The sequence below is a fragment of the Capsicum annuum genome, chromosome 5, assembly GCF_002878395.1.
Source record: "Capsicum annuum cultivar UCD-10X-F1 chromosome 5, UCD10Xv1.1, whole genome shotgun sequence".
NCBI lineage: Eukaryota > Viridiplantae > Streptophyta > Magnoliopsida > Solanales > Solanaceae > Capsicum > Capsicum annuum.
Window position 1 is genome coordinate 184,188,295 of NC_061115.1, and position 26,817 is coordinate 184,215,111.

General features: G+C 33.9%; 1 pseudogene; it reads right to left on the reverse strand.

Annotated features, from left to right (window-relative positions):
- Positions 1–20,815: 20,815 nt before the first annotated feature.
- The window catches only part of LOC124898572, a 40,208-nt pseudogene continuing 34,206 nt past the window's right edge, over positions 20,816–26,817 (reverse strand).

A 26,817-nucleotide genomic window follows, 5' to 3' on the forward strand; every position in this document is an offset into this window, starting at 1 on the left:
ATTCTACCATATTTTCATACATATTAGAATGTTTGGATTTATCGACATGCTTTACTATTTATAGCATATCCGATGAAGACACAGTCCATAGTCTTAAGTTCTATATTTACCCTTTTATTCTTAGGAACTTGGACTTTGGTTAGACACTCCCACACTTTGAAATATTTCAAGTTGGGTTTTCTTCCTTTTAATTTTTCATATTGTAACGACCTGATTTGCTGAACCGAAAGCTACACGGTGCTCATGACCCTGAAGGACCACAATCTAACCCATGACTGATATCTGTACCTGTATACTGCAGAAGATAACATAATAATGCAGAAATATGCACCTGAAAGGCCATAAGGTTTGATCATGAACATAACTGAATAACGTAACATCTGTGTGGGGTAATAGAATACCCAAAACAAAACTGAAGTTTAAAGCATGATAGCCTGTATCTAGTCTGCATCTAGTCTAAATCTAGTCTGCATCTAGTCTGAAAGCCTCTACTGTCTGAAGAATCTGAATAAGGAGTTGATGGGACATGTCCCCAACTAACTCCAACTAATAAGCTAATCAACGAGATACTAGAAAATTATTATGTCCTCGAAGGATAAGGAATCACTTCTACTATGACTGCTGAAACTGGAATCTACTGCTGATCTGGAACTCGTATCTCTAAACCTATGGTGTAACATAAAAAAAAAAACATCATAGTGCAATACATGTAAGGTAGGCTATATGTAATGGTTCATATGCATGAATAATGCTAATTAGCTGTCTAACATAAATGTGAGAATACATGCATAAATACGGAATGTAACTGACAACGTGATTTCATGGTTTCTAAGTCTGTATACTGATAATGTGACCTACTAGTAACTGATATGACTGATAACATAAAGGACTATATCTGAATAATTCTGATAACATAGGTGACTGTATCTGAGTATAACTGATAATGTGGGTGACTGTAGCTGACAGTCCTAAATCTGATGGAACTATCTGAGTTCCGTACTGTATATGAGTTGACTGTATCTGACAGTCCTAAAATCTGAAGAACTCTCTGAGTTCTACTACCGAGCCTGATTGACTATATCTGACAGTCCTGATTCTGTAACATGAAACTATGGGAAGTAGTATCTAACCGACATGCCCCAAAGGTGCTATGATAGTAGAGTTGGGGTCCAATCTATGCCCTAATTGGAAGGGTGTCAATACCGCACCACCTGTAAGGACAACATGTGAGCAACCCTCATATAATAGGAAACTTTAGCGAAAACGGTGAGAACCCTCACATAATAGGTTAAGTCACCTCATCTACCCTCATAACAGGCTACGATGTCTCAACCTATGCTGGCTACATAGTTCTGGAACATAAGGATTGCTTCTGGGAATTACACCCTCATATAACAAATGAGTTCACATCCTTGGGTTCACTCGGTGCTAATTCCTACTCCCATATGAATGGACACTAAACATGATTTACTGAACTAAACTGAGCATGGACTGAGTTACTAAATTTTCGTGGCTGACGGAATACTACTGAAATCTGACAACTAACTGACTCATGAGATCATGCAGATTTTTCTGAGTCATAAGACTCTAAAATCTAAGATTTCATAGCTTGACTGAGAGTATTGTGAAAACATGACATGGCTCTAGGCACACAGCTAATATTTTGGGTACAAGTACCCCAGGACTCGATAGAAGGAAACTGACATAACATGGTTTACTTGAAGACTTAACTAACATCATAATACATACTACGTTCATAGGAGCCCTTCATCAAACATGTAATAGGCATAAACTTAAACATACATGGGGATTTCATGATATCATGCTAGTTAGATAATTTTCCTTCGTCTAGGCATTTAATCAAACATATTGTAGGCATAGTACATGTAAAGCACATTATACAACAATCAAACATCATGCTTCAATTCCAATTCCATCATACAAAGTTTTAGTCATGAGATTTCTCAAATCTTTATCTATACTAATCAACCCACATAGAATTTATCATCAAATCATGGAATAGAAATCAATTCCTCATTTATCAAATGAAAGAGAACATACAAAGCATGAAAACATAAAGAAAATCCATAACTTGTAGTCAAAAATGATTCTTGGACTTCATGGACGAAAGGAGTCCATGAATGAACATTATGCATACCTTCGTTCGTGATTTCGTGAAGATTGATGGTGAAACCTTCTTGAAATTGGACCTTTTATGAAAACCCTAGCTTGAGTTCTTGAGAGTATTTGAGAAAAACATCAATATTTTGGATTAATAAAGGTTAAATCCCATGTTTGGAAGCTTATATAGGGGGGCAGAAATTAACTCTTTTAACCCTGGATACATAATTTAAATTTTTAGTAAAATTTCCCGAATTGGGCCCTTGGCGTGACGCGGCGTTATTGCACCATGTTACTGGAAATTGATAATTAGGAAACTGCACGGTGGCGCGATGCGGAGCTATCTCATTGCCACCTTATCTAAGACCTAGAAGTTTGGTATGACACACCAGTATCGCGGAGCAACACTAGAATTTGACAATTTCTGTTTGAGCAATCTCTGTGATGTTCTGAAGGCTCAGGTCAAACACTATCTCACTAAAAAGGCTCTAACTCTTTGCCTGGTTGTCGGATTTAGGCAAATTATATATCGATGGAAAGATTATTCAATTTCCCATGTGATAGGATGTGAAAATTATGAAAATACCACATGTATAATAATGAATTCTTATTTCAAAGAAAGTTCTAACATCCTTGAGATAATTTTTAAGCTAAGAATAAACACGGGTATTACACATATGGAATAGAATATGTCTTGTTGTTGGGCACTCTATTGAGTATTAGATTTTTTGTAAGAATAAATTTCCCCTACAAGTTTTTGGTAAATCTGAACTTATGAATAAGGCATTCATTATTTCCTTTAACATTTGATTTTTTCTTTCTGTAATCTCATTTGATTAAAGGTGAATACAGGGCAGTAGTTTGATATACAATTCCATTTTCTAAACATATCTCTGGAAATGGAGATTCATGCTCTCCAACCCTTTTACTTCTTATCATTTTGATCTTTTTATCTAATTGATTTTCAACTTCAGTTTTCTATTACCTCAAAATGTCTATTGCTTTATCCGTACCATTTAAAATATAAACATAATAATATTTAGTGCAATCATCAATAAAGTTATAAAATACTTTTTTTTATATCACAAATGTCGGTGTAGATTAAGTCTAAGAGATTGGAAATTAATTCAGCAGACTAGCAGACTAACACAGATGCTTAGCAAACTTTGATTTCAGACATATTTGACACTTTGATTTATTGAAATCAAAATGAAGCAATACTTCTGAGCTAATCAATTTTTGCAAGGTTTTGTAATTGACATGTTCTAAACATCCATGCCCCCAATTTATTTTGCTCTAGCAAGTAAGAAGAAGCCTCAACTTTATTTATTTCAAAAGCCATTACATAAAGTTTGAAAAGGGCTTCATTGAGGTAGCTATTTCCTACATATGTTTCATTCTTTCTTATTTCAACTTTCTTCGAAACAAACATAGACTTAAACCCATTTTTAACTAGAAGTATTGTCGGCACTAAGTTCTTCCTAATAGTAGGAAAATTGAATATTGTTGAGAGTCAACAGCTTATTGGAAGTCATTTTTAGGAATATCTTCTTACTTACTGAAATCTTGGTTGTTGCATTATATAAAACCCTACATTTTTAGGCTAGTCTATGAACCATTGCTCCTACGTGTATAAGTTATAATCTAAATGGTTCCCATGAAAATATAAGTTTCATGATCTTTATAATAGTGTGTGAAATGTTCATGAGCTTAAAAAAATATTCATAGAAATCATTTAGAGCCAAGTTGAGCTGAGATCCTTTGATTCGTCCAAAGTTTGGTATTCGACTCTACAAGGATCATGTATAACTTTTTATATACGTAGAATTTTCTATCTTAGAACTGACTAAATTATAGATAATTGAATTAGCTTTCCAACGATACCAATTTCTCCTAAATCTGAAACCCAAGCAAAAAGTTACAGCCATTTTTGTGAGAGGTAGTAAATCGAGGCGATATGCCTGCGACGCGCGCTCCATCGTCCGTACCTATTTCCCAAGTTCTGTTTTCGCATTTTTAAGGTCAAAAGGGTCCTTTTCTTTACCCTAACTCATTCATAATAGATAATTAAAGCCCCAAAAGCATTATTTACATCAGTATTCATCCTTTTCTCTCCAAAGAAAGCCCTAGCTCCCACAAGAACACTAAGAACTCCATCAAATCCTCTTCAAGAAAAATCAAGATTTCAAGTTTCTCAATTCAAGAAAGCTTTCAAGATTTTGTCTGTTCTTCAAGATTTAAAGTTTTAAGGTATATGAGAGTTCATCCATGGGTCCTCTTTCACCCATGGAGCTCAAAAACCCTTTTCTTTAAATTAAAGACTGAACTTTTATCATTATGATATATTATATGCTCAAGAATATTGAATTTCATGTTTCCATGGTGATTTAAATTAAATTCAGCCCATGTATGATCTCATGCAAGATTTGATTTCCTCGTGCTGTGGATTTTGTTTCCCATGTCATACTCTAGTAAATTTCATGTTGTTGAATTGAATGCTCATGTTTAGAATATCCCCATACTTTATTGAAGCAAATTTCATGATAGATCCTAAATTCATGATGTTTAGCAATATTTTCATGTTTTAAATTCATGTCTTCCACATGTTTGATGAGATTCCTATATCATGTTAAGTCAATTTCAAGATGAATCCCTAAGTTATGAATTTTTTCGTGTAACTCTATTGTTCACCTATGTTTAAGACATTCTTGCGTTCAAGTTATGAACTTTACATGTTTTGATGAAATGTCCATGTCCTATTTCAAGCGAATTACATGTGAATTCCTCAATTCATGATTTTAGTTATGTAATCATGCTATGCTCCCATGTCCAAGTTCATGATCCTCGTGTGTTTGGAGAATTGCCCCATGTTAAAGTATTAATCTCCACGTTCTTGATAGAATGCACATGTGAATTGAATAGGGTAATCATGACATATTACCATGTGTTCTCGTTCATGTACAAGTCCATAACCTCCAAGTGTTTGATAAAATGTCTCAGTGAATGAATTGTGAATAATTTACTATGCCTATGATTACACAAATTGCTAGGTTTCGTTATTTATGCTATCAAGTCCTGGGGGTATTTATTATCCGAAATCTAAATGTTTATGTAGTTTTAGTAGATATAAAATAGACCTAGTAAAAGGTCAAGAATAGTAGTACTCAGTCAATTAATTAAACTTAGTGAACTCAGTCAATTAACAAAACTTAGTGAACTCAGTCTAGTTCAGCCAATTAGCACGATTAGTAAAAGTTCAGTCAAGCCTAATACAGTCTAGTGATTAGTTCAGTGTCTATTTAGTTAGGAGTATGATTCATCACCGAGCGAGCCTAGGGATGGGGCATTCCCGCCAGCAGAGGGTTTGACCTTAGTAGCAATCTCTAAGTTACAGAACTATATAGGTAGCATAGGTTAAGATGCCTTCCTGACAGTCTAGGGTTGACACATATCTCATGAGTTTCCTATCAGTATAAGGTTACTCCTTAGTCCTTTGAGACACCAGTTTACTGGATCAACACAACCAGTGTTAGTTCCCGTGGCATGGTACTGACACCCTTCTAACTGAGGTTACAGGTTGGACCCCGATTAGGTCAAATTATGACTTATCGATTAGATGATACATCTCACAGTTTCAATTTTAGACTTAGTATAAAACTCAATTAGTTTTATAGAATCAAAACTGTCAAAAATAGTCACCCTGCTATCAGTAACTCAATTATTAGTAATCTTAACTATTAATTACTCAGTTATCAAAACTCAGTATTTAATTTGAGTTAAAGTTCAGTTACAGTCTCACTTATAATCTCAGTCACAATCTCAGTTATAGTCTCAGTCACAATCTCAGTCTAGTAATTAGATCAGTAACTAAGTTTTAGGTTTGCTTGACCATAGCGTATAGTTATCAGTATTTCAATACCTTAGTTATAGAATATTTTAGAATCATGTTATATGCTTGGTCTTGCATTTTTAGATAATATAGTTTTCATGAATTCATGCTTATTTATCTCATGTTACTCAGTTATTCCCTTTCTCATATGTATAACACTCTACAGTTTCAGTCCAGTTATTCAGACTAAGTACAGTTCAGTCATACATAACCAGTATTCAGCTATCAGTCATTCAATTAATCATATAAGTTAGTATATTTATGCATTCATGCTTAGTGTGATTGTACATTCAGATCCTCAATTTATGTCAGTCTCCATCACATAGTTTAAGATCTAGTATTCATACAATATCCATATTTTACCATATCCCAGCTTAAGTTATACTTATATCATTAAAGTAAGGTTTACAGAAACTAAGTGTAGAGATTCACCATCTTTTCAGAGAATGTTCGTCACTCATGCTTTAAGATCAGAATCTCGATAGTGTTGTTCATGCTTCCTTTTTTTCTATTTATTCCAGCCTATTGGTGAGTCTACTTACACTTAGCATGCATGTTTTATGATTACGTATGAAATCAGTTTTACTTATTGCATTCACCCTTGCATACTCAATACATTCCAGAAGTACTAATCTACATATACATTTGTGTGGCTATATTATTTCATAATGTAAGTACCAGTTATAGCCCGCACATCATGATCAGACAGTTGCAGATTCTAGCCAGCAGGTAATAAGTTCTCCTATTTTAAGAACTCCAAATAGTTTTAGTTCATATATAGTTCATTTATTTTCATGTGTATTGATTAGTGATAGTTTGAGGCATGTACCAACTATCTATAGTCAGTATAGTAGAGGCTTCATAGATCTCAGTTAGAGTCAGTCATGTAATTTTAGTTTCATCCTTTGAATTTATTAGATTGTAAATCTTTATCAATAGTGTATCTATTTTAGATTTTTTTGTATGATTATATTTCTTCATAATGGAACAACTATTAATTATGTTATAATTTAGTTGCTTAATTGTATCCTAGTTCATGGGTTAGCTTGGGATCACTTGTGGTTCCAAGCACTGTGTGATGACTAAGGGGTAGCCTCAGGTCATTACAAACTTTGTATCAGAGCACAGAGTTCAGGTGTCCTAGGGTGTCTATGAAGCTGTGTCTAATAGATTCTTGTGGAACGGTACGGAGATGTCTATACTTTTATTTGAGAGGCTACAGGGAATTTAGGACATGTTTCCCTTCTTTCAAGTCTTTTATCGTGCTATAGAAAGTTTCTCTAAGAAATTTATGTAGATTCTCATCTTTCTTTATTCATGCTAACTCTGCCTTAGTTTTGAGGCAACAGAAACAGTGAAGCTTAAGTTCTTAGATAGTGTTTCCTCAACTAGTCCTCACAGACAGTTATGGGATTGCATGTTGGCTCAGAAAGTATCCCATCAGTGTCCTTATGTCTTAAATTTTGAAATGTTTCATTCTTATTCATGAAAATCCTGCATTAACCCAAAGTCAAATGTGCTCTCAGATCCCTCCCCAGAATCCTATGATAGCATATGATCTAGAGTTAGAATCATAAACCCAGAAGTTTAGCAGTAGTAGAGTTGGGATAGTGTTATCTGGATTGAGAAGATTATGTATTCATGGGGCTAGTTGTACTAAAGGTGAATCAATAGGCTTAAACGGTATATACAAAAATTTAAGTTTATTGATTTAAAATTTAGTATGATGATGCATTTATGATCTAGAAGTGTACCCGAGTTGATGTTGATTGCAAAAGCTAAAGAAAGTTAAGGGTAGTATATCCTATGGGAGTTTAGTATTTATATGTATTATTATACCTCAGGCTCTAGAGTAAAGTTTGTGCAGTTTAGTTAGAGTTTATTAAGTGGTTCACAGACTTAGAATGATGGCTTAAGGCTAAAGGGGAGATGATAGAACAAATAACCAAGTGAGGCCCTCAGATTTTAGTAGTGATGCCAGTATGTGTAGAAAAAAAGTAAGGGAGGATGATTCCCAACCTATTCTTATCTTAGTGCAAAGTTTTTCAATCATCACGACACCTACTCATGCCTAACATGTCAGCTCTATCATCACAGCTCATATTCATGCACTTTACAGGAAAACCATATACGCTTTTAGTTTCTAGTATGAGGAGTTCCAGTTCACTCAGTAGTACGAATCATGTTTCATGAAATCATGAACTCCAAACTCAGGTCAATCAGTCCATGACTCATGTACCCATGCCTTACAGTATGTTTAGTTCCATGTGCTTATGCTACACCTCTAATGATCAGTAAAATTTAGTTTATGTCCTCAGTTCAGACCTCTTTAATGAATTCATGTCATTGATACTTTATTCCTCAGGCCTTAATTGAGTGTCAAAGTTATTGTTTCATACTTCAGGTCTTTATGTTCTAACCTTTCAGTTACCTCTCCTTATGTCATAATTAGTTGAAATTCTATGTGTTTTTTTTGGGCTAGTGCATGAAAGTTTCAAGGATAGAGGTTTAAAGAAAATGAGAAAGATACTTTTGTGGTGGTTTGCTTACAAGTTCATGTGTGGTTATGAAGATAGATTTGAATGTCATGTTGGTGTACAAGTGAAATGTATAGTTGAGAATAAGTTTTTAGTATAATTCAGTATGTATAGCCAGCAATCCAGTCCAGCAGTCAGACAGACAAGTTCCTATGGCTTTCCATCTTTTCATCTAGTCATACTATTCAAAATTCTCATGAATATGGCTATTCTGAGAGGTAATTCATTCCCATCTATGTAATTTGTGAATTCAGCTCAATTCCTGCACCATGCATTAGTTTTCAATCCTAGATATTCATCCATGATTTAGTTTGTAAGTGTTCCAGGAATCATCTCAGTCTTTCCTTAGTATTTCAGCCAAGTCAGTATTATTCGGGGGATGAAGTATCCCAAGGGGGAGATGTATTGTAATACCCTGAGTATTCATATCCTAAACCTTTTATTTTTTTCACAAAATAGGATCTATCTTTAAGTAATAGTTACTCATCAGTTGACTCTCTCGTTTCTATCTCAGCCTTATAGTCACTCTCATGTCATAGCATGTATTCAAGAAACCAGTTTAGTTCATGATATTCAGTTCATGTATATGTTTCATAATTAGTTATGAAATCATGTTCCAAGTCATGCATGTTTAGAATATGATCTTAGTTACCTTCATACAGTACTCTAATTCTAACCAGTCTCATTCGAGGATGAATATTTCCAAGGGGGAGATAATGTAATACCCTGTATTTTTGGGCTTGTCTATAAACTATTGTTCCTACATGTATAAGCTATAATCTAAATGATTTCCATGAAAATATAAGTTTTATGATCTTTATACTAGTGTGTGAAATGCTCATAAGGTTAAAAATGTTAATAGAAATCATTTAGAGCCAAGTTAAGCTAAGATCCTTTGATTCGTCCAAAGTTTGGTATTTGATTCTACAAGGGTCTACTTTGAACTTGTTTAAATTTTTATATATGTAGAATTTTCCAACTCAAGACCCACCAAATTATAGATAATTGAATTAGCTTTCCAATGATACCAATTTTGCCTAAATCCGATATCCGAGCAAAAAGTTACAGCCATTTTCGTGAGAGACAGTAAATCGAGGTGATATGCCCGCAACGCACGCTTCATCTCCTGTACCTATTCCCCAGGTTCTGTTTTCACATTTTTAAGGTCAAAAGGGTCCTTTCTTTCACCCTAAACTCATCCATAACAGATAATTAAAGCTTCAAAAGCATTATTTACTTCATTATTCATCCTTTTCTCTCCTAAGAAAGCCCTAGCCCCCTCAAGAACACCAAGAACTCCATCAAATCCTCTTCAAGAAAAATCAAGATTTTGAGTTTCTCAATTCAAGAAAGCTTTCAATATTGTCTCTTCTTCAAGATTGAAAGTTTTAATGTATGTGGGAGTTCATTCATGGATCCTCTTTCACCCATGGAGCCCCAAAACCCTTTTCTTTAAATCAAAAGAATGAACTTTTATCATTATGATATATTATATGCTCAAGAAGATTGAATTTCATATTTCCATGGTGATTTAAATTAAATTCAGCCCATGTATGATCCCATGCAAGATTTGATTTCCTCATGCTATGGATTTTGTTTCCCATGTCATACTCAAGTAAATTTCATGTTGTTGAATTGAATACTCATGTTTAGAATATTCCCATGCTTTATTCAAGTAAATTCCATGATAGATCCTAAATTCATGATGTTTAGCAATATTCCCATGTTTTAAATTCATGTCTTCCACATGTTTGATGAAATTCCCATACTATGTTAAGTCAATTTCAAGATGAATCTCCAAGTTATGAAGTTTTTCATGTAACTCTATTGTTTACCCATGTTTAAGATATTCTTACGTTCAAGTTATGAACTTTACATGTTTTGATGAAACACCCATGTCCTATTTCAAGCGAATTACATGTGAATTCCTCAATTCATGATTTTAGTTATGTAATCATGCTATGCTCCCATGTCTAAGTTCATGATCCCTGTGTGTTTGGCGAATTGCCCCATGTTAAGGTATTATTCTCCACGTGCTTGATAGAATGCTCATATGAATTGAATGGGTAATCATGACATGTTACCATGCGTTCTCATTCATGTACAAGTCCATAACATCCAAGTGTTTGATAAAATGTCTCAGTGAATGAATTGTGAATAATTGACTATGTCTATGCTTTTAAGAATTACTAGGTTTTGTCATTTATTCTATCGAGTTCTGAGGGTATATATTACCTGAAATCTTGCTGTTTTCGTAGTTGCAGTAGATATAGAATAGTCCCAGTAGAAGGTCAAGAATAGCAGTACTTAGTCAGTTAATAGAACTCACTGAACTAAGTTAATTAACAGAACTCAATGAACTCGGTCCAGTTCAGCCAGTTAGCATAATCAGTAACAGTTCAGTCAAACCTAGTACAGTCTAGTGACCATTTCAATGTCTATCCAGTTGGGAGTAGGATTCAGCATCGAGCGAGCCTAGGGATAGGGATATTCCTGCCAGCAGAGGCTTTGGCCCTTAGTAGCAATCCCTGAGTGACAGAACAACATAGCTAGTGTAGGTTAAGATGTCTTCCTGCCAGTCTAGGGTTGACACATATCTCATGAGTGTCCTTCCAGTATAGGGTTACTCCTTAGTCCTTTGGGACACCAGTTTAGTGGATCCACATAGCCAGTATTAGTATTCGTGGCACGATTCTAACACCCTTCCAATTGGGGTTATAGGTTGGACCTCGATTAGCTCAAATTGGGGAATGTCGGTTAGATGATACCTCTCATAATTTCAATTTCAGAATCAGTATAGAACTCAGTTCAGTTCTACAGAATCAGGATTGTCAGAAATAGTCACCCAGTTATCAGTAACTTAATTATCAGTAATCTCAGCTATCAGTTACTCAATTATCAAAACACAATATTTAATTATAGTATGAGCTCTGTCACAGTCTCAGTTATAATCTCAGTCACAGTTTCAGTTACAGTCTCAGTCACAATCTTAGTCCAGTAATTAGATCAGTAACTTAGTTTTAGGTTTGCTTGACCATAGCGCACAGTTATCAGCTATTCAGTTATCAGTATTTTAGTACCTTAGTTTACACACTATTTTAGAATCATGTTATATGTTTTTTCTTGCATTCTCAGATAATATAATTTTCACGAATTCATGCTTAGCTATCTCATGTTACTTAGTCAGTCCCTTTCTCATATGTATAACACTCTACAGTTTCAGTCCAGTTATTCAGACTAAGTATAATTCAGTCTTACATGACCAGTATTCAGTTATCGTTCATTTAGTTAATCAGGTAAGTTAGGATGTTTATACATTCGTACTCAGTGTGATTATATATTCAGATCCTCATTTTATGTTAGTCTCCATCACGTAGTTTTAGACCTAGTATTCATTCAGTATCCATGTTTTACCATATCCCAACTTCAGTTATACTTATATCATTAAAGTAAGGTTTATAGAAACTAAGTGTAGAGATTCACCATCTTATCAGAGAATGTTTGTCACTCATGCTTTAAGATATTTTAGTTTTCAGTTTATTCCAGCCTATTGGTGAGTCTACTTACACTTAGCATGCATGTTTTACGATTATGTATGAAATTAGTTTTACTTATTTCATTTACTCTTGCATACTCAGTTCATTATAGAATTACTGATCCACATATACATCTGTGTGGCTATATTGTTTATAATGTACGTACCAGTTGTAGCCTGCTCATCACGATCAGATAATTGCACATTTCAGCAAGTAGGTGATGAGTTCTCCTACTTTGGGAACTCTAGATAGTTTTAGTTCATCTACAGTTCATTTATTTTCATATGTATTGATTAGTGGTAGCTGGAGGCATGTCCCAACTATCTATAGTCAGTATAGTAAAGGCTTCATAGATGTCAGTCAGAGTCAGTTATGTAATTTCAGTTTTATCTTTTGAATTTATCAAATTGTAAAGCTTTATCAGTATTGTATCTATTTTAGATTTTTAGTATGATTATGTTTCCGCACAGCAAAATAGCTATTAATTATGTTATAATTCAGTTGCTTAGTAGTATGCTAGTTCATGAGTTAGCTTAGGATCACTTGTGGTTCCAAGCACCGTGTGACGACTAGTGGGTAGCATCGGGTCATTGCACATTATTTCCCATGAAGATCACTTCTTTGGGATTAGCGATATCATAACAAGCAAAAGTTTTTTTATCTACACAAATATGTCTAGTGGCACCTAAATCAAACCACAATTTATTCGAATATCCAACTAGATTTATTTCAGTGATCATAACACATTGATTTTCACTGTTTTGAATTGTTTCCAATATGTTTATCTGATCTCTGTTCTTGTTCTTTTTTAGAACCTGACTATTTAGAGCTTTGTGGCCAACAATACTATAATTGTAGCACTTGAATTTAAACATTTTCTTGTTCTGATCTGCCTCTTGTCCAGAATACTTCTTCATCTTCTTATTATTTAGAGCATCATTCTTAACAGGATTTGCAACCATTGTTGATGATTTTTTATTCAACTCATTATCCTCTTCTATCTTGGACGACTCTTAAAATCTTTCAAGACAGACAATTGATTTTCAATCATAACTATTTTTAAAATATGAGGATCTATACTTATGAACATTTGTATTTCAAGTTGGTCAGCCAAAATTACATTATTTGCTATTCTTTGAAGTTCACACCAGAATATTTTTTCTAGTTTCTCTGTCATTTTCATTGCTAGAGCAATACCTGAATGACTTAATAAGGCAATATCGCTGTCGTTAGGATAACACCATTCACAACTGAATCAATTTGTTGTTCAATTTCATTCGTCATTTTCAGGTTAAATTTCACATACACTTTAGTATTTCAAAATACTAACAATAATGACTTTAATCTTTAACTAACTTGTTTCTAGTCAATGATCGAGTTTTTTTATCTTCAAATTATCAATCGAATGAACTTTGAAACCTGACGAAGTTTGTACAACTTCAAATCAGAATAAATTCAAACAGAGTGAAAACCCATAGGTTTTAAACTTTAGTAACCAATACAAAGAGTTTAACGAATCGGTGAAATTTTTATATTTTTCAAATCGAATTCGCACATTGATTTCTCAGTGAAGTTTCTACATTCTTCTAACCGAGGGAGTAGAAATCAAAATATTTTAGTCTCCACAAAATTAGACTCGATACACAGATTATCAAGTACTTTATTTATAAATGGTAATAAAAAAATTTGCACCAAACAAACACAAAAAATAAATATTTTTTTATAATTTCCTGAAGATTATTATTTTTTGGATTTAGTAAAATCTATATTTTACAACAAGAATTTGAAGCACATGTTCAAATTAATCATATGAACAGTCAAATAAATTTGTAACTCTGTATTCACAACTTTGAACTTCAACAATAAGTTCAACCCAACTTATGAACATCACCAAAATGAAGTTCAAACTATTTTTTTGAAAAATAGCAAAAACCAAATGTTTAGAAAAAGATGAAGGTTAGAAGATTCAAATCCATAAACGTCACGGTGTGTTCTTAAGGAAATTATTCGCCTCAAGTATTCGAGGTTATGGAATATATCCTCTCAGAATAAAATGAATCACTTCGACAGAATAGCAGTACCTCAAACTCTGTCGAAATATGAACACACTCTTCGGTAGCAAATCACACTAGAGTTTTTCAAGAATGAGGAGAGTTTTTTCCTTTAAAATTTCATGTCTTTACCAGAGGAAAAATTTAAGTATTTATAGCCATCAAGGTATTGCTTCCTAAAGAGAGGTAATGGTTCAGAAAGATGCACCCCTTCATAAAGGTGCAACTCGTTAGAAAGGTCACAATCCATTGAAAGGTCACAACCATCCAAACCAAAAAGGTGCCTATTCAATTTGCATACTTTCTCTTGGTGTCTTTTCAAAAAAATCCAACAATATTTCTGTTGGAACCTTAAATTTTTTATGAATAACAATATGAATGAAACAAGTTGAATTTGATTCAAACACGTGATGATAAGGGAAAGAAAGTTAAGTTGAAAAAGGAGTCCTATGTGAAAAAGGATTTTCACTTCTAAGTATATCCTTAAGAGTCTAATGTGTGGAAGGAGAAATATTTTGAAGAATTCAAAAGAGTTGGAGTTTTACTACAACACTAAGGAGACAAGAGTTGGAATTGAAGTAGGAGTCTCACTTGAAGTAGAACAATATGCAATAAGATTTCTAATTAAAGTTGGAGTTTGACATAAAGAATAACTCTTTGGAGAGTTGTTCTTAAATAGAAGATGCAGCAGCCAGAATAATTTACGCACTTACATAGGTAGAAAAGCTCAATCGATAGATTGACTTCACGAAATGTTACTCAATCACTGAAGAAATACGTTGAAGAACCTGGTACTTAGTACAGAATCCAGCTGAGAGTTTTAGCGTTGATTTTTATAGTTGTTCATTGTGTTTGAGCTATTCATGTAATATTAGTTTCAATGTGTTATAAACTGAATTAGGAGCTAGTCTTCGAGTTGGGGAAAACTCAGAGACTTTGGGAACACATACCTTGGGGGTGTGTGTAGTTAGGAATTAGAGTTTATAATTCCTAGTTGTTGAGTTATAGAGATTAGAGTTTATAATTCCTAGTTGTTGAGTTATAGGAATTAGAGTTTATAATTCCTATTTGTTGGTTACAAGAGTTTTGTAATCAGTCGTTCTTGAGACTCAGAGTTTTTTAGTGAAGTTGGGGTTAAATCCTGTAGAGGTGCAGGTCGTTTTTTTACACCTTTTGAGCCAGGTGTTTTCCACGTAAAAATCATTGTGTTCTTTACTTTTTGTTTATTGCTTCCATAAAACACGTTAGTGGAACACGTCAGGAAACACGTTCCATTGATAAGCAAAAGTTTGGCAAAAATAAGAAAATTAGTAGGGCACGAATTCTTAACAAGTGGTATCAGAGCGGGTTATCTTGTGAAGGCTAACACCTTAAGATAAGATTCAAGATGAATTCTACACCACCTACTGGATACCACGAAGGACAAGACATCAATAGGCCTCCGTTTTTCAAGGGACAATACTACTTAGGATGGAAAGAAAGGATGAAAGATTTCCTTCAGGCTATGGACTACGAACTATGGAATATAATTATCGATGGACCTCAATACCCCATGAAGAAGGATGTTGAAAAGAAGGAAGTATTAAAGAAAAAGAATGAGTATGATGAGGCTGACTTTCAGATTCTTGGAAAGAATGCTAAAGCCAAGTATATTCTTACTTGTCGACTTGGAATAGATGAATACAATAGGATCTCAGGTTGTACCTCCACAAAATAAATTTGGGATACTCTTGTGGATAGATATGAGAAGAATATGAAGAACTTCAAAAAGAATAAGGGAACCAGGGATAAGTCACCAGTATTAAAGGCATCTGACAAAGAAGAATCAGATATGGATGATAAAAAGCTTGTCAAGAACTTTAAAAAATAATTTAAGAAAGACAAGCATCAGAACAAGAAAGGAACAAGTAGAAGGTGTTGTTCCAATAATAAGTCTCAAGGTGGTTGCTTCAAGTGTAAGAAGATAGATCACATGATCAAAGATTGTCCAGTCTGGGAAATAGAATAGAAAAAGAAAATGGATGAAAAGGAATTGAATGAAAAAAAAATAAAAAGAGGGAAGAATATGCAATGGTAGCAGCTTGGGGATTTGACTCAGATGATGATGAAGTTGATGAAGCAGAACTCATGGCTCTTGGAGATTCAAACTTAGAGGAAGAAGATGATGCTTCTGAGGTAAGTATACTTGAACTTAAAGAAAAGTTGCATTTGTTTTCTAAAATAAAACTTATTTCAATGATGAGTGGACTAATTGATGACTTCCAAGAATCAACTTCTGATAGGGATGAGCTATTCAACAGTCTTACAAACATCAAATTTGATTTTATTGATTTAGAAGCTTGCAAGAACATTGTCGAATAGGACAACTGCACTCTCAAGAAATAGGTTGAGCAACTTGATTCTTCAAACAATGATCTTAAGTCTGAAGTTCTAAAATTGACACTCTCTGAAAAGGGAAAAAAGGCCATGAGTAAAGATCAATAAAATACTGAACTTGAGTTAGTTAGATACAAACAAGAATGTCATGATCTAACTGAAAAAATGAATAAGTTGAGTCAAGAAGTTTCTAAACTAAAATTTGATCTTGAAAGGGCAAATAGATGGACAAACTCCTCAAGAATTGTTCACAAATTGGGGGAAAGAAATTATAGTAAAAAGGCAGGATTAGGATTCCACAAAAATTTTGATGTTTCTAAAGATTTATATTATATTTGTGGCAACCTTAGACATCCAACCACTGAATGTTCAGTTGCTGCCAAAAGTAGATCTAGCAGTCTAAATCTGGCAAATAAACTATCTCAGACCAAGAAAAGGATAAGTAAACCTGGTTAAAAAAATAGGTCACATAAACTGTTGCCTGCATGGGCTAGAAGAAATCTGATTCATCCATTTACTCATAAGAAAGGACCCAAGCTTATCTGGGTGCCAAAATTTATCCCCTAATTTATTTTGCAGGTGAGAGTGAAAGAAGGAAAGCAAAATTTGTACATGGATAAGGCTTGCTCAAGGCATAAGACTAGAAGAAAATAAAGTTTCTTTCACTCACCACATTTAAAAGGGGAATGGATCATTTGAAAGATGACCAGATTTGTAATACTCGTCTAAGGGAGAAGCAAGGAGGTTTAAAAATATAAAAAAAGGATGACTGTGAAACTGATGTGCATGCACAGGAACATGTTGTACCACTTGGTTCAACTATTGTACAGACTGAGGGAATATTGACAGGGAAACAACAAATCAAGAAATTGATGCATCAATAACACCAACACAAGCTGATGATAATTTTGTTGGTAATTCATAAGAATTGGTGTTGTCATAAGAATCTTGAGATATCTTATGGGAATCAATGGCTTAAGACTATGGTATTTAAATGAAAGTAATTTCACTCTTGAGGGCTGTAAAGATGTTGATTATGTGGATTACTTAATTGACTGAAAATGCACCATTATCACTAAGTAGATAGCATTTTAAAAGAATAGGTTAGACTTGGGGATGATAAAAATTGCATAAACTCCCCTCAATGATTGACTAGAATAATCATTTTTGTTTTTGATCTTATTAGCTAAAAAGTTATTCTATTCAGTCTTGCACATTAACTCTTTGTCCCAATTCTATATTTTTGACTTTTCTAACCTAATTTTGTATTAGATTGTGCAGAAAAATAGGTACAAGCAAGCAATTGTGACCACAAAGTTTTTCTTATCAGGTATGTTCTACACTAACATAAGCATAGGCTGTCTAAGTTGAAACAGTTAAGCACACCTGTTCAATTCCATACAGTTCATCCTCTCATTGTCTAATAAAACTAATGAATTAGTTGACCAAACTTTCTTTGATTCTCTGCAAATGGTTGTGCACAAATGTTTTAATTCTACACCAGAAATTCCTTCTTCTCTCTCAACCAAAATATCAGTTTTTGTTTTTGGATCATGTATTTACCAAAGTTGATCATCAATCACATGCAGCATATGTTTCTGAAGAATGAAAAGGGACATGTTCTCCCTTTTAGTTCCTAATTGGCTATTTTTAGGGACTTCTCAGTCCTAATTCAGGTTTGACTTATATAAAAAAAAATAGATGTTCTTGAACAAATGAATCATGTTGCTCTACCTGTTTCAATAAGGAGGGATAATACTCATTTAAAAAAAGGAGAGGATTTAGCTGACAAAAATCTAAACTAGAAGCTGCATAAGACAGTCATGAAGTGTAATAAGAGGTTTGTAAGGTGAGGAACAAGACTTTAAATCTTGACCTTGATTGATGAAGGGATGAAAATGTTGACGACATTCGCCAATTGACATAGTTGATATCACCTCTTCCACCTTCCTCATCAGCTCTTCATTAATTGTATCCTTAGCCATGTCCCATTTTTATACCATATTCTTTTTTGATTAATGCTCAATTGTTTTTCCCTGTTCAGTACTAGCTTAGGTTTAATAAGGAACATGCTCTAACAGTTAAATGGAATGGTTATCTTTGCTAAATTGACTCATATTTTTGCTCTCTTTAATACATTACTATTTGGCTAAAGTCTTTGTCTGATTATTTTGGTGATTGCCCCAGTGGCCATGAATAGCATAACAAATCACTTTGTCTAGTATATTATTGCATTGAAATAGTTTTTGATGATGCCAAAAGGGGGAAGATGCAATGTTTATAACCCATTGACTAACTTGTTTCATTCTAGTGTTTTAAATTTTAGTGCCAATAGGTGAAGATGTTTGAATGCACAAAGCCAAAAGGTTTGTCATCATCAAAAAAGGGGAATTTGTTGGAACCTTGACGTTTTGATGAATGACAATATGAATGAAACAAGTTGAATTTGATTCAAACACTTGATGATAAGGGAAAGCAAGTTGAGTTGAAAAAGGAGTCCTATGTGAAAAAGGAGTTTCACTTCTAAGCATATTCTTAAGAGTCTAATGTGTGGAAGGAGAAAGATTTTTAAGAATTCAAAAGAGTTGGAGTTTTACTACAACACTAAGGAGACAAGAGTTGGAATTGAAGAAGGAGTCTCACATGAAGTAGAACTCTATTCAATGAGAGTTCTAATTAAAGTTGGAGTTTGAAATAAAGAATGACTCTTTGGGGAATTGTGCTTAAATAGAAGATGCAGCAGCCAGAATAACTCACGTACTTAAAAAGGTAGAAAAGCTCAATCGACAGATTGACTTTTCGAAGTGCTACTCAATCACTAAAGAAACACGTTGACGAACCTGGTCCTCAGTACAGAATCCAACTAAAAGTTTTAGCGTTGATTTTTTAAGTTGTTCATTGTGCTTGAACTATTCATGTAATATTAGTTTCAGTGTGTTGTAAACTGAATTAGGAGCTAGTCTTCGAGTTGGGGAAAACTCAGAGACTTTGGGAACACATACCTTGGGAGGTGTGTGTAGTTAGGAATTAGAGTTTATAATTTCTAGTTTTTGAGTTATAGGGATTAGAGTTTATAATTCTTAGTTGTTGAGTTATAGGAATTAGAGTTTATAATTCCTATTTGTTGGTTACAAGAGTTTTGTAATCAGTCGTTGTTGAGGCTCAGAGTTTTTTAGTGAAGTTGGGGTTAAATCCTGTAGAGGTGCAGGTCATTTTTTTTTTTACACCTTTTGAGCCGGGTGTTTTCCACGTAAAAATCATTGTGTTCTTTACTTTTTGTTTACTGCTTCCTTGAAACACGTTAGTGGAACATGTCAGCCAACACGTTCCATCGATAAGCAAAAGTTACGCGAAAATAAAAAAATCAGTAGGGCACAGATTCTTAACAATTTCCATAACAAGGAATATGAAGTCCTGATCATGAATCAAATCTCTTTTTCAATTCTTGTCCTAATTAGTTGCATAAGAATTGAAGAACTTAATCTTGAATACCATTTCTAAGCCGTCATTTATGGTGCCCTCATGGAAAGCAAGAAAAAGAAGAAAATAATACTGTAGAACTTTATAAAGAAAAGGCATAACACATAAACATGCACATTAACTTGGCCTTAGCTAGTAACTACGCCTCCAACTTGAATGTGCATAAGTAGGCACTTAAACTTGTATAACGTTGAACAAGTAGACACACACGTCCTAACTCCAATAGTGACATCCAACTTGGGTGTGCACAAGTAGACACTTAAATTTGTATAACGTTTAACAAATAGACACAAGTCCTAACTCCAAGAGTGGCATCTACCTGCCACGTATGTTTATTAAGTTATTCTCTCCAGACGTCTTCTTTTAGCCAATAAGAATAGTCTATTACATAATTCCTAAAGCAGAACATTTAGGTCTTAGTTTCAAAGAGATCCCACCTCACCATAATCATTCACATATCGACCCTTTCTTGATTTATAATTGAACCAAATGCAAAACTGTGACCTTATTACCAGTAATGCTTTGTAATAACAACTTCAGAAGAAGCAACACAAATAAATCACAACATCTTTAGCTTAGTTAACAATCCACGCGCTACAACGGTTGAAGATGGTCAAATTTACACTAGAGTCAACTGATATCAGTAAAATCCAAACATCCAATACTGAAGGTGCAAGGTGTTACCTTGTAATTTTTCTTCTGAACACTGAAACCCAGTGGTATTGCAGTTTCCTCAATTTTGGAGATAATCTCATTTACAGGGGACCTGGAATTAAATTGTGTTTATTTCTTGACAAGGGCCTGTACTCTGCCAATCCATACAATTAGAAAATGCATTAGCAGCAAAATCTGAATAAAAGGAGAAATAGAAGAGACTCTTGTTTGACACATTTTATATATTGTCAACTCAGTATATCAAAGTATTGATGTTACAAAATCAATTAAATTGATGTTGTAAAATATCTCGTGAAAACTCAAAGAATCGTACACCAAGATCGAACAACAAGACATCCTTACACACAGCTTCTTTTTCAGTCGAACTATTTTTTGATCTAATGGAATATGAAATATCATATACCGTAGACACGTCTGTCAGGCTGTTAAGTAGTGTCTAGTAATATGAAAGTATCCACCTGTTTTTCAAACAAAATTTCTAGATTGAAACTTTTTGTCCTTGAAATGAGCTCCATTGACAGAAGGGTTTTTTAACTTGCCTTCTGTAACAAGATGATCCTGCGACAATAAAATATGCATATGCTTTCAATCAGGTTGTTTAGTTCTCAGGGCTGCTTACAAACTCTCAGTTGATCTTAGTAAGCTTCAATTGTAACGTCCATAGTTACATTAAACTAAACTTCTCGAGTAATATAAAAGGAAATAGCCCTTCTGTATGTTCTTGACTTCAAATTTCATCTCAAATTCAAGGCCTGGAAAACTCAAATTGGCTATGTTTATTGTTCAAACAGTTGAAATTATGTCTATCTCTAATATAATATCTCATGTCTCAACTTATTGACAAATTTTTGGGGCGCGATACGTAGGTAGTGGAAATAATGGAAAGAACTTGCTTTGAGCTCTTGAACAGTTTACTGGTTGTGTAAAGAAAATGTGACCTACGTCCGAGCCATTGAAAATGGCATCAATGTGGTCAAGATTGACATCATCGTCTTACTCAAAATGTGGTGGCTTGTAATCTTTCTTGAACCATTCATCTTCAAGGATCTCAGGAATAGTGATCCTCAGAAACAAAAGATTAGAAATGGCTCATCAGGAGAGGAAACAAGAAACATGAATTCCACACTGTCACAGAACAATTTATAGTTTGCCGCTGAGTTCTCGAGTATATTCCTAAATATCCATCTGGTCAGTTCTCTAGTACTCTACATAGTTCCTAATATGAAAGATCAGTCTTTGTATCAGTATTTGTGTTGACTAAAATACTAGTCTTTGCCTCTTTGGCATCAACTAAATGGCGATCACGTTTTTATTTATTACCAATAAATCACAGTATTATTAGTAAAGTTAATCAAATAACCTTTTTGAAAAGGAAGATGAAGCCACTTTGTTTAAATCAACAGATATTGTTGGCAATTTTCTCCTGAATGCCACTCAATATTAAGAGAGTTGTCATTAAATAGAAAGTATTCAAAGATTACATCCCTAAAGATCTGTCTTTTCTATCCTTAAAGATCAACTTTTCTATCCCTCTAAATCCACTATTCTATCCCCCAAATCTGCTCTACTATAATCAATATTACTCTCTTTGATTACTAAATCAAATCTCCGCAATTTCACTGATATACAATAATATATAACTACATTAATGTATACAATATTTACTAGTTGTCCATCGTGCTAACATTCCCCCTCAAATTGATGTTGGTAGATCAAGAAGCATCAATTTGCCTACTAGAAACTGATGTCGTCATCATGCCATTGATTTTGTAAATGCATCAGCTATTTGAAGATCACTAGACACATGGAGAAGAGTAATGACTCATTTATCTACAGCTTCTCGTACATAATGACAGTCTACTTAGATGTGTTTGGTCCGCTTATGATAAACCAAATTAGTAGCAATCTAAATATAGCACTTGTATTGTCAGAATGGAGAGAGTAGGATCAGACTTAGGAAATCCAATCTCAGCGAGTAATCCGCGAAGCCACACAATCTCGGAGCAAGCAATAGACATTGCTAGATATTCAGCCTCAGTTGAAGATTTTGACACACGGTCTTGCTTCTTACTCGTCCAAGATATCAAAGACTCTCTAAGAAATATGCACCAACCAGTGATCGATGACGAGTGTCAGAACATCCCGCCCAATCAGAATCACTAAAAGCATTAAGACAAATAGGAGAATCACTAGAAAATAATAATCCACGATTAGATGTTCCTAGGAGATATCGAATGATGCGATGTACAACCACCAAATTTACTAACTTGTTGAACTGTAAAAGAGATATTAGACTGGATAATAGTAAGGTAATTTAAACTTCCAACTATTTGCCGCAATATAGTTGGATCATGAAGTAGATCACCTTTCTCCGGCAATACTTTTCATTCAATTCTACTGAAGTATCTACGAAGGAGAAATCCCAGAGACCTGCTAAAGAAATCAAATCATGTGTATATTTGTGTTGATTTAGAAACATATATGATGAATCATGATGAACTTCCAAATCCAAAAAATATGTAAGAGTACCAAGTTTTTTTATAAGATATGAATCCTTAAGCTGCTGTTGGAGGCTAGTGATTAGTGAAGAATCGATTCCTATGATAATAATATCATGTACATATGCCAAAAGAAGAACACAACCTGTAGATATTTTCCGAAGAAACAAAGATGAGTCATATTTTCTCTGCTCAAAAGAGAATTGTAGTAAGTAGATCAAAATTTGTCAAACCAAGCTCAGAGAGCTTGTTTTAATCAATACAAAGACTGCTTCAACTTACGTACATATGATGTAGGTGATGAGAACAAACTAGGTGAAGCTTTCGTATAAATATATTCTTTAAGATCACCATAGTGAAAACCATTTTTGACATCTATTTGATGAAGATACCAGTTTTGTGAAGAAGCACTGGCAATGATAATTGCACGGTAGTCATTTTTTCTACTGGTGCAAAAGTCTCCTCATAGTCTATACCATACTCCTGTCTGTTACCAAGAACAACCTGCTGAGCTTTGTACTGGTTAAGAGTTTCATTAGAATGAAATTGAATTGAATAGACCTATTTACATCCAATTGGGCAAACATTTGAAGGACATGAAACAATATCACATGTGTTGTTTTCTTTAAGAGTCAAAAGTTTTTCGTCCATTGCTTCTGCCAACATTCATGCTTGGAATCATGAGAGTAACAAGTTGGAACAAAAATGGTGGATAAAGTAGAGGAAAGGGCATACCAATTAGGAGGGTGAGATACTCTGGTAGATCATCGAGTGGGCTCAAGAGGAGAAAGCTTGAAAAAATCTCAAATTCTAGTTGTGGAGCAGTCTTAGGTGGTAGATCAATTTCAAGAGGAGGTAAAGTTGACCGACATCGTTCATATACAAATCTAGGTTTGAATGATTTAGAAGAAGATGACAAATCATCAAAAGTAGAAAGAAAAGGAGAAACATGAGATGACTCAATATGAGTAGGAAAAAAATATTGATTCTCAAAGAAAACAATATTTCTAGAAATACAAAATTTGTTAGAACATAGATCATCACAAATAAAACCTTTTGGTGAAGTAATAGCCCATAAAAGCACATTTAGTAGATTGAACATAAAGTTTATTACGCTGAGAAGGAGGCAGATGCACAAAAAAAAAACATAACCAAATGTATGAAAATTATCATAGCTAGGATTTTTGTTATAAAGACGATAATATGGAGATTCAAGATATAACACTTTGAATGGCAGTCTATTAATTAAATAGACAATAGTAGAGAAAGCTTCAACCCAATATTTAGATGGGATAGAGGATCCAACAAATAAAGTATGAGTGACTTCTAAAAGATGACAATTTTTACGCTCAGCGAGTTATTGTGGTGTATATGGACAAGAGCGTTGTGAGACAATTCCTTTCTCAAGCAAAAAATTTTTAAACTCATTTGACATACCACTAGAATCAGATCTTAATAATTTGAAACAAGCTAAGTAGAAAATTGATCAAAATGTAAGCCAAAAATATCTTGAACATTAAAGGTAGCTCAGATTTGGAACGAAGAAAATACACCTACATAAATCGACTATAATCATCTATGAATATCACGAAGTACTTGAACTGAGAATGAGAAATAGCTGGTGAAATATCTCAAACATCAAGATGAATGACATCAACACACTTTGTAGTACAACTATCAAATTTAGGAAAAGGAAGAATTTTACTTATGCCTAATTTACAAGTAGAACAATCAAATGAAGCAGTGGAAAATTATTTTTTATTTTTTAATAAACCAAAATTTAATAAATGAGATAACATAATAGAAACTGGATGTCCTAGACGCTTATACCAAACCTCAGTCTTATTAGTTATAGAAGTATAGGAATGGAAAAATGTATAGTAAACAATCTTCCAACTTTAGGGCCCTTGGCGATTATCGTCCCCAATACCTGATCCTACACAAGACAGCCATTACGAGAAAAATTTACATCACAATTGTGATCAGCCCATTGTCCAACTGAAATAAGACTAGTGGAGAGCTTCCGTGAAATAAAAGCATTCTTGAAAGTTGGGAGTAATATCCCCAACCTTAGTAATGAGTAAATTACTACCATTAGCAATCTGTATTTGTGATGAACCCTTGATACTTACGAATATTTTTTAGTATGCTTGTTGAGTTAGTCATATGATTGGATGCACTAGAATCAACAATCCAAAAATTAGAATTAACATTAGTACCTTGTAATCCCAATGCTGAAAAGGCTGATACGATCATTTGTTTTACCATTTCAGGAGTAAGAACTTGTCCTGAAGATGAGTTGTCAAGAGTGGAACCATTTATCCCTGCTTAAAAAGATTTATCTTATGATTTGGAGAGCGTGTGGTACACTCTATGATAATGTGTCCTTGTTGCTTACAATAATTACAAAACTTCTTGCCACAATTGCTAGTAATATGGCCATATTCCTTCCAACTGTAGCATTGTATCTAGTCATATCCCTACCCTTTCCTTTACCTTGAGGAGCAAATGCAACAACAACATCATTTCCTCTTTTGAAAGAATTTTATATGGCAAAATGTTGCTGATTAGGAATTAATTCCCTAAATAAACATCCATGGAGTGAGATGAGTCGCAATTCATCAAGTTAGAGCGAACACTCTCAAACTCAGAGCGTAACTTCATCAAAAATTGATCTCACTTTATTTGCTTATGAACTTCCTAAATTATAGAGAGAGAACCAGCAAGTATTTTGGCATAAACAATATCTATAAATTCAGCCCAAAAATTTTAAAATCTAGAAAAATAATCCTGAAAAAATAGACCACCTTAAGAGTAATAAGCAATTTCGTACTCTAAGTTAAAGCATCAGGCACTATTATCTTGGTTGTAAACCTTTTGTAAATTATACCACATGGCCTTAGCTATCTTGTTAGGCCTGAGATTATAAACAATAAGAGGGTCAATTGACCCTAAAAGTCATATTATCACCCCGAGCATCTTTGATCTTCTATTCACCTAACTTTGTAGAATCAATAGGAGCAGGATCGACTCCATCTATATGGCACCATAGTTCTTTTCCAGTGACAAATAACTAAGACTGAAACTCCCAGGATGAAAATTATTTCCAGTGAAATGAACACTAAATGATTCAAATTGATGTGAAGTCATAATTATGAAAACTAGAAACACTATGACTCAAAAAGAACAACAAAAATAACCAAGATAAAATTCCTAGGTGTTAATTGCCGATGAACAATCAACCAAACCAAATTTTTCAAAAAAACATAAAAAAAAAAAAAAATTGTAGATGGACTCTATGAAACAAGATAGGCAAGAGAAGGCTCTAATACCATTCATTTTTTTGTTGAATACCTCTCAATCTTGAGAGTCTTGTCAATAAATAAAAAGTATTCAAAGATTACATCCCTAAAGACCCGTCTTTCGATCGGATTTCTATCCCTCTAAATCCACTATTCTATCCCACCAAATCTGCTCTACTATGATCAATATTACTCTCTTGAATTACTAAATCAAATCTCTGTAATTACACTAATATACAACAATATATAACTATATTAATGTATACAATATTTACTAGTTATCTATCATGATAACAATTGTGCCATTACTGAACAAGTTGTTGTCCTATTTAAAGGAAGGCACTTGAGTATT